This window comes from Hyperolius riggenbachi, chromosome 12, assembly GCF_040937935.1.
Source record: "Hyperolius riggenbachi isolate aHypRig1 chromosome 12, aHypRig1.pri, whole genome shotgun sequence".
In the NCBI taxonomy this organism is placed as follows: Eukaryota; Metazoa; Chordata; class Amphibia; order Anura; family Hyperoliidae; genus Hyperolius; species Hyperolius riggenbachi.
This window is the reverse complement of record NC_090657.1, coordinates 88,960,544-88,971,042: the sequence shown is the minus strand read 5'-3', so window position 1 is coordinate 88,971,042 and position 10,499 is coordinate 88,960,544. Positions and strand designations below refer to the sequence as shown.

Below are 10,499 nucleotides of genomic sequence, written 5' to 3'. Positions count from 1 at the left end.
GTCTACAACTTCTATCTTGCCTCGCAGGCCTCTTGTGGATCTACTACGTCCCTTCATCAACAACAAGAAAGCTCAAATACTTCTCTTTTCCTCCATCAGCTTGCACAACAACATGAATGAGGCTTTCCCAGCACCACACTTTCTTTCACCGCTACAAAGGAATACAGTTTAGAAAAAAAAGTGCTTACAATGGCTTAAGACCTTTACATGCACTTTTCCACTGGATTCTGACAATGTGCCACAGCTCATAACTCCTGGCTGTGGAGGACCTTTTGACAGCAACAGTGGCAACAGATAGGACTCTCTACAAAGTAAACAGGGCAAAGATCTCATTTAGATGACTGAGGTGAGATCTGCCCCTATTACCCAATAGTAGGCAAATGTTTCCTCTCAATTGTAGATGAATGGCATTTTAGGTATATGTGCAATAGCATCTATTCCAGTGCTACGGGCTACATTGTACATTGTACGTAAGTGGACAATTGTGATTTTTTTAGACAGGTGACATTACTTTTGCATAAAAGCTGATACATTAACTACGTGGGCAGTTAGGGGTTCAAGAGGATGTCTTTTATTGTACGCTAGGCCAAAGCAGGTTTTCTCAACCAGGGTTCCCTGGAAGCCCAAGCTTCCTTCAGGACTTTTCAGGGGTTCCCTGGCATTTTCCCCACTTGCCCCAGTAAGGTCGGTTTCCTTGAGATGCAAAAATTATTTGAAGGCTTCCTCCAGGGTCTCATGATGGGAATACACCATGAGATTTTTTGGCAGATAGTTGGTTCAATAGATAATTTAATGCATATCCGATCTGATTTTCGATCGGAAAATTGATCGGAAAAGCGATCGGACAGTAGGTGCTGCACTCAGTGGTATCAGAGCAATGGAACACAAGTCAGTACTGCTATGCGTTCTTCCTTATGGAACTGAGAATGGCTGCCAACATGCAGCATATCCCCAGATGATAACCTGTTGATGGCACAGTAATTAACTGCTTAATCTTTGACTCTTGAAAAACGTGTCTTAAAGCACGCAAGAGTAGACATCTGCAGGGTAGTGTGGCCGAGCGGTCTAAGGCGCTGGATTAAGGCTCCAGTCTCCTCCGAGGCGTGGGTTCAAATCCCACCACTGCCAGCCTTTAACTTCTCGCTTGCTTGACAAGGATATACTATGTAGGAAAGATAAGGCCTCAGCTCCTCTGGCTTTAACACTTGCTCAAATACTTGTCCAAGCTTATACATCAGGGCTACTTGAGGAGCTTATCTTGGTCAGAAAAGGTTACATTTGAGAAGACTAATCCATTGATTCTGCTGTGGCATAGAGTGCTTTACCTGCACTTTCCTAGGTCCTGTCATCAGAGGCATAGAACCAAAGCCAGTACTGTCAAGTGTTTTCTCTTTCTGTGGTATTGAGAATAGGTGCATACATGCAGCATGTCCCCAGTTGATTACTTGTTGATGGCACAATAATGAACCACTCAACATTCCACTCATACACACCTCATTTTAAAAGCACACAAAAGATCGATATCGGCAAGGTAGTGTGGCCGAGCGGTCTAAGGTGCTGGATTAAGGCTCCAGTCTCCTCGGAGGCGTGGGTTCAAATCCCACCACTGCCAGTCTACAACTTCTATCTTGCCTCGCAGGCCTCTTGTGGATCTACTACGTCCCTTCATCAACAACAAGAAAGCTCAAATACTTCTCTTTTCCTCCATCAGCTTGCACAACAACATGAATGAGGCTTTCCCAGCACCACACTTTCTTTCACCGCTACAAAGGAATACAGTTTAGAAAAAAAAGTGCTTACAATGGCTTAAGACCTTTACATGCACTTTTCCACTGGATTCTGACAATGTGCCACAGCTCATAACTCCTGGCTGTGGAGGACCTTTTGACAGCAACAGTGGCAACAGATAGGACTCTCTACAAAGTAAACAGGGCAAAGATCTCATTTAGATGACTGAGGTGAGATCTGCCCCTATTACCCAATAGTAGGCAAATGTTTCCTCTCAATTGTAGATGAATGGCATTTTAGGTATACGTGCAATAGCATCTATTCCAGTGCTACGGGCTACATTGTACATTGTACGTAAGTGGACAATTGTGATTTTTTTAGACAGGTGACATTACTTTTGCATAAAAGCTGATACATTAACTACGTGGGCAGTTAGGGGTTCAAGAGGATGTCTTTTATTGTACGCTAGGCCAAAGCAGGTTTTCTCAACCAGGGTTCCCTGGAAGCCCAAGCTTCCTTCAGGACTTTTCAGGGGTTCCCTGGCATTTTCCCCACTTGCCCCAGTAAGGTCGGTTTCCTTGAGATGCAAAAATTATTTGAAGGCTTCCTCCAGGGTCTCATGATGGGAATACACCATGAGATTTTTTGGCAGATAGTTGGTTCGATAGATAATTTAATGCATATCCGATCTGATTTTCGATTGGAAAAGCGATCGGAAAAGCGATCGGACAGTAGGTGCTGCACTCAGTGGTATCAGAGCAATGGAACAAAAGTCAGTACTGTTATGCGTTCTTCCTTATGGAACTGAGAATGGCTGCCAACATGCAGCATATCCCCAGATGATAAACCTGTTGATGGCACAGTAATTAACCGCTTAACCTTTGACTCTTGAAAAACGTGTCTTAAAGCACGCAAGAGTAGACATCCGCAGGGTAGTGTGGCCGAGCGGTCTAAGGTGCTGGATTAAGGCTCCAGTCTCCTCGGAGGTGTGGGTTCAAATCCCACCACTGCCAGCCTTTAACTTCTCGCTTGCTTGACAAGGATATACTATGTAGGAAAGATAACGGAAAATTGGATACTTACCTCTCGGTAATTTTCCTTTCCTGATGCATCCATGGCAGCACCTATGGGTAGTGGCCCGCCCCCTAGCCCCTATAGGACAGGTATCTAGTATAAATCAAAGGTAGCCTGACTCCACCCTGTCTATCACTTTCGGACTTGCCGAGACCCGGGTGGGTCCTATGTGCTGCCATGGATGCATCAGGAAAGGAAAATTACCGAGAGGTAAGTATCCAATTTTCCGTTTTCCTAATGCCTCCATGGCAGCACCTATGGGATCTAGCTAGTCACAAGTAACAGTAAAGAAAAATTGGGTGGGAGACGGTCTGCAAGTGCATCAAAAGAAAAAATTTTATTACTCAAAGGTACAAGCAAATTATTGACATCAAACTGATAACACCGCTTTCCCAAAATTAACTGTTGAATTTGCAGCGGGATCTACTTTGTAATGTTGTATGAATGTGTTTATCGTTTTCCAGTTTGCCGCTTGGCATATCTGGTCTGCTGGGATTCCAGCGTATGCTGCCCAGGATGTTGCTACCGATCTTGTGGAATGAGCTCCCAGATCGGTAGGGGGTTCCAGGTTGGAAAGTTTGTAAGCGGTCTGAATGGCCCTAACTATCCATGATGAGATTGTTCTAGAGGTAGCTGGTTCACCTTTCCTGTATCCTGTTGGTATGATAAAGAATCTTTCTGTTTTTCTTATTTCCGCTGTCATTTCTAAATATTTCTTTAGAACGCGGCCTACATCTAGGGTGTCTGGCAGTTGTGTACTTTCCTCCTGAAAAGTGGGGAGAGTCCAGTCTTGGTTAAAATGATAGGATGTAGCCACTTTAGGTATGAAGTGAGGCATGGGTCTGATGACTACCCTGTCGGGGAAGAAGGATAAGTACGGTTCCTTAGTGCCCATTGCCTGGAGTTCAGATACTCTTCTTGCTGAAGAGATTGCAGTTAAGAAGACGGTCTTTATGGTTGTATTCCAGAGGTTAGCATTCTCGAGGGGTTCAAATGGGGTCTTTCTTAAAGCTTCCAGGACAATTGGTAAATCCCATTTTGGGAACAGTTTCTTGTTTGGAGGTCTGATCTTTATGACGCCTCTCAGGAATTGTATTACAAGTGGGTTGAGTGCCCATCGGATATTAGTCAGGGCGGATAAGGCAGTAACCTGGACTTTTAATGCCGAGTAACTTAGGTTTTTCTGCAGTCCTGTTTGTAAAAATGCTAAGATGTTGTGAGTTTCTGGTTTTGCGGAGTCAAAACCGTTGTCGAGTGCATATTGCATGAATATCTTCCATATTCGGTGATATGTTTTGTTAGTGGATGGTTTTCGGGCTCTGAGGATTGTTTTAATTACTTCCTCCGAACAACCAGCCTGTTTTAACTTTTCCCCCTCAAGAGCCAAGCCATCAAATGGAGTCTCTTGACGTCTGGATGGAGAATTGGTCCCTGCGATAGCAGGTGAGAGGAGACTGGAAGTTTCCATGGATATGTTACTTTCAAATCCCATAGTAGCGGAAACCAGGGGCGATGGTTCCAAAACGGTATCACGGCTATTACCGTCACGTTCTCCTGTGCCAACCTCCTCAGTACCCTGTTTATCATTGGAGTCGGTGGGAATATGTATCCCAGTCTGCAGTCCCATCTCGTAGTTAGCACATCCGTTCCTACTGCTTGTGGACAGTAAGTTCTGGATATGAACCGGGTACATTTCGCATTGTCCTTCGTTGCCATCAGGTCCAGGTCTGGAGTTCCCCATTTGTTGCAAATCTTCCGGAAGACGTCTGGATGAAGGGACCATTCTTTGTTGTCTATCCGGTGCCTGCTGAGAAAGTCCGCTTTGCGATTCGATTGGCCTGGGATGTATACTGCTCTCAGGCTGAGTAGGTGCGATTCTGCGAAGTGCATAATTGGTGCTGTCTGCTGTAGTAGTTGAAGGCTCTTCGTACCTCCCTGCTTGTTGATGTATGCGCATGCTGTCTTGTTGTCGCTTCTGATTAGTACTGCCCTTCTGACTATAAAGGTCTGAAAATGTTCCAGGGCACATAGGATCGCCTTGAGTTCTAGTAGGTTTGCAGATCTTACTGTTGTCTGTGCCCAGGCGCCCTGAGCGAACCGATGTTCCAGGTGGGCTCCCCAACCCTTCGTACTGGCATCGGTGGTTATCAATATTTCCTTTTGTGGTTGAATCTGTTGATGCCTGTTCAAGTTGTCGGAGTTCAGCCACCAAATCAAACTGTTCTTCATTGTGACATCTATGTAGATCCATTGACTCAAACTCCCATTCTTTCTCCACTGTGTCAGGAAACCCCACTGGAACACTCTGGTATGCCACTGAGCCCATTTGATCATGGGCATAGTTGATGTTAGTGTCCCCAATAGGCTCAGACACTGTCTTGCTCTCAGTCTGGGTGAATCTATCGCAAAGCGTACCCTTCTCTGTATGTTGTCTCTCTTCTCCTCCGGTAACTTGATGGCATTCTGGGTGGTTAGGAAACGTGCACCTAGGAAAATCATATATTGAGTGGGGGTTAGTTGGCTCTTCTTCCAGCTTATCAACCAGCCGAAACGTTGTAACTCGCTCAGCAGTAGTCGTCTCTGTTCTATAATTTTCTCTCGACTCTGTGCTAGTAGTATGATGTCGTCGAGGTAATGGTATAACCTCAACCCCCTCAGTCTCAGAAGAGCTATTATCTGAATCAGAACTTTTGTGAAGGTTCTGGGCGCGGTATTTATTCCAAAAGGAAGACAAGTAAATTGGAGGTGTAAGTCCCCTATGGCGAAGCGTAGGTAGCGTTGGTATTCTCTGTTTACTGGGATATGTAAATATGCATCCTCCAAATCTACTGACAGCATCCAGTCTGATATCCTGGTTGCTAGTACAATAGACTGGAGGGATTCCATTTTGAATCTGGGTAGTTCTATTAGTTGGTTGAGGAATCTTAGGTCCAGAACAGGTCTCAGATCTCCCGTCTTTTTGATTACAAAGAACAGGGGGGAGTATATTCCGGTTCCCCTTTCCTGGGACGGTACCTTGCAGACTGCCTTTTTGATAATTAGGCCCTGGATATATTCTTCTAGAATATTGAACTTGTGTGTGTTCTTTGGTATCCTTGTTGGTGTGAACTGGAATTCTATTGGCTCCCTCCTGAATGACCATTTGTGGCCGTGACAGATTGTTTTTACTACCCAATGGTTCTGACACTCCTCCGCCCAAATGTGTCCGAAGGATTTTAACCTTCCCCCCACTGGACACATCTGAGCGGATGGACCATCAAAATCCCTTGGATGTGCTAGCAGGCGGGTTGGCGGATCTTTGTTTGTTAAACTTGCTAAGTGTCGCTTGTCCTCCCTGCCATGTTTTCTTATAGTCCTTCCCTGGTCTGTAGGATCTAGCATTCCTAAAGCGTTGTTGTTGGGACTTATTTTGTTGAGGTGGAGGAGGTCTTCTGGGTTTCCGGTCATTAGGGATAAGTCCGGATCTTCCTCCCGTAACTCTTGTGATGGCCTTGTCCATGAGTTCTCCAAAGAGATTTTTTCCATCGAATGGTATTTTGCACCAATTTTGTTTTGAGTTCATATCTGCTGACCAGGATCTTAGCCATAGGGCCCTTCTGGTGGTAATGGAGTAGAACATTGCCCTGGACGTAGACCGGATAATATCTATGGATGCCTCCCCTATATAGTCCGCTGATAATTTGAACTCCTGCAATGCATTGATTAGGGATTCCTTATCCGCGTCTTCTGTTATCGCTATCTCCAGGTTGTCAGTCCATGCCCGTATGGCCTTTGCGACCGCGGTTAATGTAACTGCCGGCTTCATTGCTCCGCCTGATACTGTATATGTCTTCTTAAGGTCCATGTCCATCTTCCTATCGATGGGATCTCGGAAAGATATTGCATCATCTAAGGGCAAGGTCACGTGTTTTGCCAACCTCATAACGGACGCGTCGACTACTGGAGCGTTGTCTAGGCTAGCCGACTTATTTGCTGGCAGGGGGTACAATTTTGACAACCTGTTGCTTAAAGGGATTTTCTTGTCCGCCTTTTCCCACTCCTCTCGGATGACGTCCTGTATCTCTTCCATGAAAGGAAATGTAGTGCCGCTCTTTTTGAGGTGTTTATAATATGTCTTCTTCTGTTTCTTCTCCTTGACTGACTCGTCCTGTGAGTCGTCTTCCCATTCGATGGCCTGTCTGACGGCGTTTACGTATGGTTGTACTAAAGCGAAGTTGAAACCTACTTCTGGTTCGTCTGTTTGGGAGTCCAAATCTTGTCGTGACGTGGATGGGACCGGCTCTGTAGCCGGCATTGGTTGTGGTATATTTGCAATGTAGTCTGCCATCGATTCCTGTACCGCTTGTCGAATTAAGTGTGATACTTCAGTTGGCTGTTGCTCCTCACGTGGCATTTGATTAAAGCATGCGCTGCATACTAGCTTCCCCGGTAAGGTAGCTTCACCACAGGCCCAACAGCTTTTGGAGGGACGTTTGTGATGGTGTTTTTTGGGTGAACCGCTTCTTGAACGTTTCTTTTTCTTAGCGGATGTAGACCGTCCTGGGGAGCTTCCTGAAGGCTGCTCTGAAGAGATCGTCGTGGGGCTGCCAGGAGACATGAAATAGACATGTCTTTTAGTCTTCGCACTCTTTTGCTAGAAAGAAAAACACTTACCTAAAGCACCCTTACCTTGTATTCTGAGGCTGGTCTGTGTTGGGCATAGTGGGTTCTCCCTCTGTCTGTGACATGCTGCAAAACATCCATACAGCTGATCAGAATGGCTGCGGCCATAGGGAAAGAAAAGGATGCAGAGAGTTATGAAACATTTTCTCCACACATACCTTCTGGGAGAGAAACACGCTCTCAGTGTCCTTGGAGGAGCAGAGACCGGCAACCGCAGTGTCCCCGCTGAATTTCGGCGAAGACGCCGATCTCCGCCAAACTCCCAGCTTAAATGGGCCAATCCTGGCTCTCCCATCAGCCTCCCCTCCCTGCCGCCGCTGCTGCGAGGCTTGGAGCGCACAAGAAACCCCTGGGCGGTGTAGAACTTCCTACTTCCGGTCTGCGCGGAGCGCAACCGGAAGTGACGTCATGGGGTACCCCGGCCGGCGAAACTCCGTTCTCCGGGCGCGGGCAGACAGAACATAGGGTACCCAGCCCTGCCAGCTCTTTGCCAGCCTGACGGTAGGAGATACACAAAAAGAGGAGAGTTTATCTCCTCGCCTGACAGCCCCTCACTAGTGTATTCTCACGCCCCCAAGACCAGCAGAACGGGGCAGCCCATAAACAACTCTATTAGAGTTTTGCCAGGCTAACACCAGGAGAGGCAGAACCTGGGTTACCTTTGAACAGGGTGCATGGAGACCAGATACCTTGTCGAGGCGAGGACGAAAAAGATAGACAGGGTGGGGTCAGGCTACCTTTGATTTATACTAGATACCTGTCCTATAGGGGCTAGGGGGCGGGCCACTACCCATAGGTGCTGCCATGGAGGCATTAGGAAAAGGCCTCAGCTCCTCTGGCTTTAACACTTGCTCAAATACTTGTCCAAGCTTATACATCAGGGCCACTTGAGGAGCTTATCTTGGTCAGAAAAGGTTACATTTGAGAAGACTAATCCATTGATTCTGCTGTGGCATAGAGTGCTTTACCTGCACTTTCCTAGGTGCTGTCATCAGAGGCATAGAACCAAAGCCAGTACTGTCAAGTGTTTTCTCTTTCTGTGGTATTGAGAATAGGTGCATACATGCAGCATGTCCCCAGTTGATTACTTGTTGATGGCACAATAATGAACCACTCAACATTCCACTCATACACACCTCATTTTAAAAGCACACAAAAGATCGATATCGGCAAGGTAGTGTGGCCGAGCGGTCTAAGGCGCTGGATTAAGGCTCCAGTCTCCTTGGAGGCGTGGGTTCAAATCCCACCACTGCCAGTCTACAACTTCTATCTTGCCTCGCAGGCCTCTTGTGGATCTACTACGTCCCTTCATCAACAACAAGAAAGCTCAAATACTTCTCTTTTCCTCCATCAGCTTGCACAACAACATGAATGAGGCTTTCCCAGCACCACACTTTCTTTCACCGCTACAAAGGAATACAGTTTAGAAAAAAAAGTGCTTACAATGGCTTAAGACCTTTACATGCACTTTTCCACTGGATTCTGACAATGTGCCACAGCTCATAACTCCTGGCTGTGGAGGACCTTTTGACAGCAACAGTGGCAACAGATAGGACTCTCTACAAAGTAAACAGGGCAAAGATCTCATTTAGATGACTGAGGTGAGATCTTCCCCTATTACCCAATAGTAGGCAAATGTTTCCTCTCAATTGTAGATGAATGGCATTTTAGGTATACGTGCAATAGCATCTATTCCAGTGCTACGGGCTACATTGTACATTGTACGTAAGTGGACAATTGTGATTTTTTTAGACAGGTGACATTACTTTTGCATAAAAGCTGATACATTAACTACGTGGGCAGTTAGGGGTTCAAGAGGATGTCTTTTATTGTACGCTAGGCCAAAGCAGGTTTTCTCAACCAGGGTTCCCTGGAAGCCCAAGCTTCCTTCAGGACTTTTCAGGGGTTCCCTGGCATTTTCCCCACTTGCCCCAGTAAGGTCGGTTTCCTTGAGATGCAAAAATTATTTGAAGGCTTCCTCCAGGGTCTCATGATGGGAATACACCATGAGATTTTTTGGCAGATAGTTGGTTCGATAGATAATTTAATGCATATCCGATTTGATTTTCGATTGGAAAAGCGATCGGAAAAGCGATCGGACAGTAGGTGCTGCACTCAGTGGTATCAGAGCAATGGAACAAAAGTCAGTACTGTTATGCGTTCTTCCTTATGGAACTGAGAATGGCTGCCAACATGCAGCATATCCCCAGATGATAAACCTATTGATGGCACAGTAATTAACCGCTTAACCTTTGACTCTTGAAAAACGTGTCTTAAAGCACGCAAGAGTAGACATCCGCAGGGTAGTGTGGCCGAGCGGTCTAAGGCGCTGGATTAAGGCTCCAGTCTCCTCGGAGGCGTGGGTTCAAATCCCACCACTGCCAGCCTTTAACTTCTTGCTTGCTTGACAAGGATATACTATGTAGGAAAGATAAGGCCTCAGCTCCTCTGGCTTTAACACTTGCTCAAATACTTGTCCAAGCTTATACATCAGGGCCACTTGAGGAGCTTATCTTGGTCAGAAAAGGTTACATTTGAGAAGACTAATCCATTGATTCTGCTGTGGCATAGAGTGCTTTACCTGCACTTTCCTAGGTGCTGTCACCAGAGGCATAGAACCAAAGCCAGTACTGTAAAGGTGAAAAACGTGAATAAAGTGAAAAATGGTGAAAACCGTGAAAAATGGTGAAAAAGTGAAAAATGGTGAAAAAAGTGAAAAATGGTTAAAAAAGTGAAAAACGGTTAAAATGGTGAAAAAAGGTGAAAACCGTGAAAAATGGTGAAAAAGTGAAAAAAGGTGAAAAATGGTGAAAAAGTGAAAAAAGGTGAAAAACGTGAAAAATGGTGAAAAAGTGAAAAATGGTTAAAAAAGTGAAAAATGGTGAAAAAAGTGAAAAAAGGTGAAAAATGGTGAAAAACGTGAAAAATGGTGAAAAAGTGAAAGATGGTGAAAAAAGTGAAAAAAGGTGAAAAACGTGAAAAATGGTGAAAAGTGAAAAATGGTTTAAAAAGTGAAAAAAGTGAAAAAGTGGAAA

The 10,499-nt window shown here is 45.5% G+C and overlaps 5 non-coding genes across 5 annotated transcripts; all 5 read left to right on the top strand.

Annotated features, from left to right (window-relative positions):
* Positions 1 to 1,046: 1,046 nt before the first annotated feature.
* Positions 1,047 to 1,128, top strand: TRNAL-AAG (transfer RNA leucine (anticodon AAG)). Its single transcript has one exon. It is a non-coding gene; the product is annotated as a tRNA-Leu (tRNA).
* A 402-nt stretch (positions 1,129 to 1,530) lies between these two features.
* Positions 1,531 to 1,612, top strand: TRNAL-AAG (transfer RNA leucine (anticodon AAG)). The gene has a single exon. It is a non-coding gene; the product is annotated as a tRNA-Leu (tRNA).
* Positions 1,613 to 2,659: 1,047 nt separating this feature from the next.
* TRNAL-AAG (transfer RNA leucine (anticodon AAG)) lies at positions 2,660 to 2,741 on the top strand. Its single transcript has one exon. It is a non-coding gene; the product is annotated as a tRNA-Leu (tRNA).
* A 5,896-nt stretch (positions 2,742 to 8,637) lies between these two features.
* On the top strand, positions 8,638 to 8,719 carry TRNAL-AAG (transfer RNA leucine (anticodon AAG)). The gene has a single exon. It is a non-coding gene; the product is annotated as a tRNA-Leu (tRNA).
* Positions 8,720 to 9,766: 1,047 nt separating this feature from the next.
* On the top strand, positions 9,767 to 9,848 carry TRNAL-AAG (transfer RNA leucine (anticodon AAG)). The gene has a single exon. It is a non-coding gene; the product is annotated as a tRNA-Leu (tRNA).
* Positions 9,849 to 10,499: the final 651 nt, after the last annotated feature.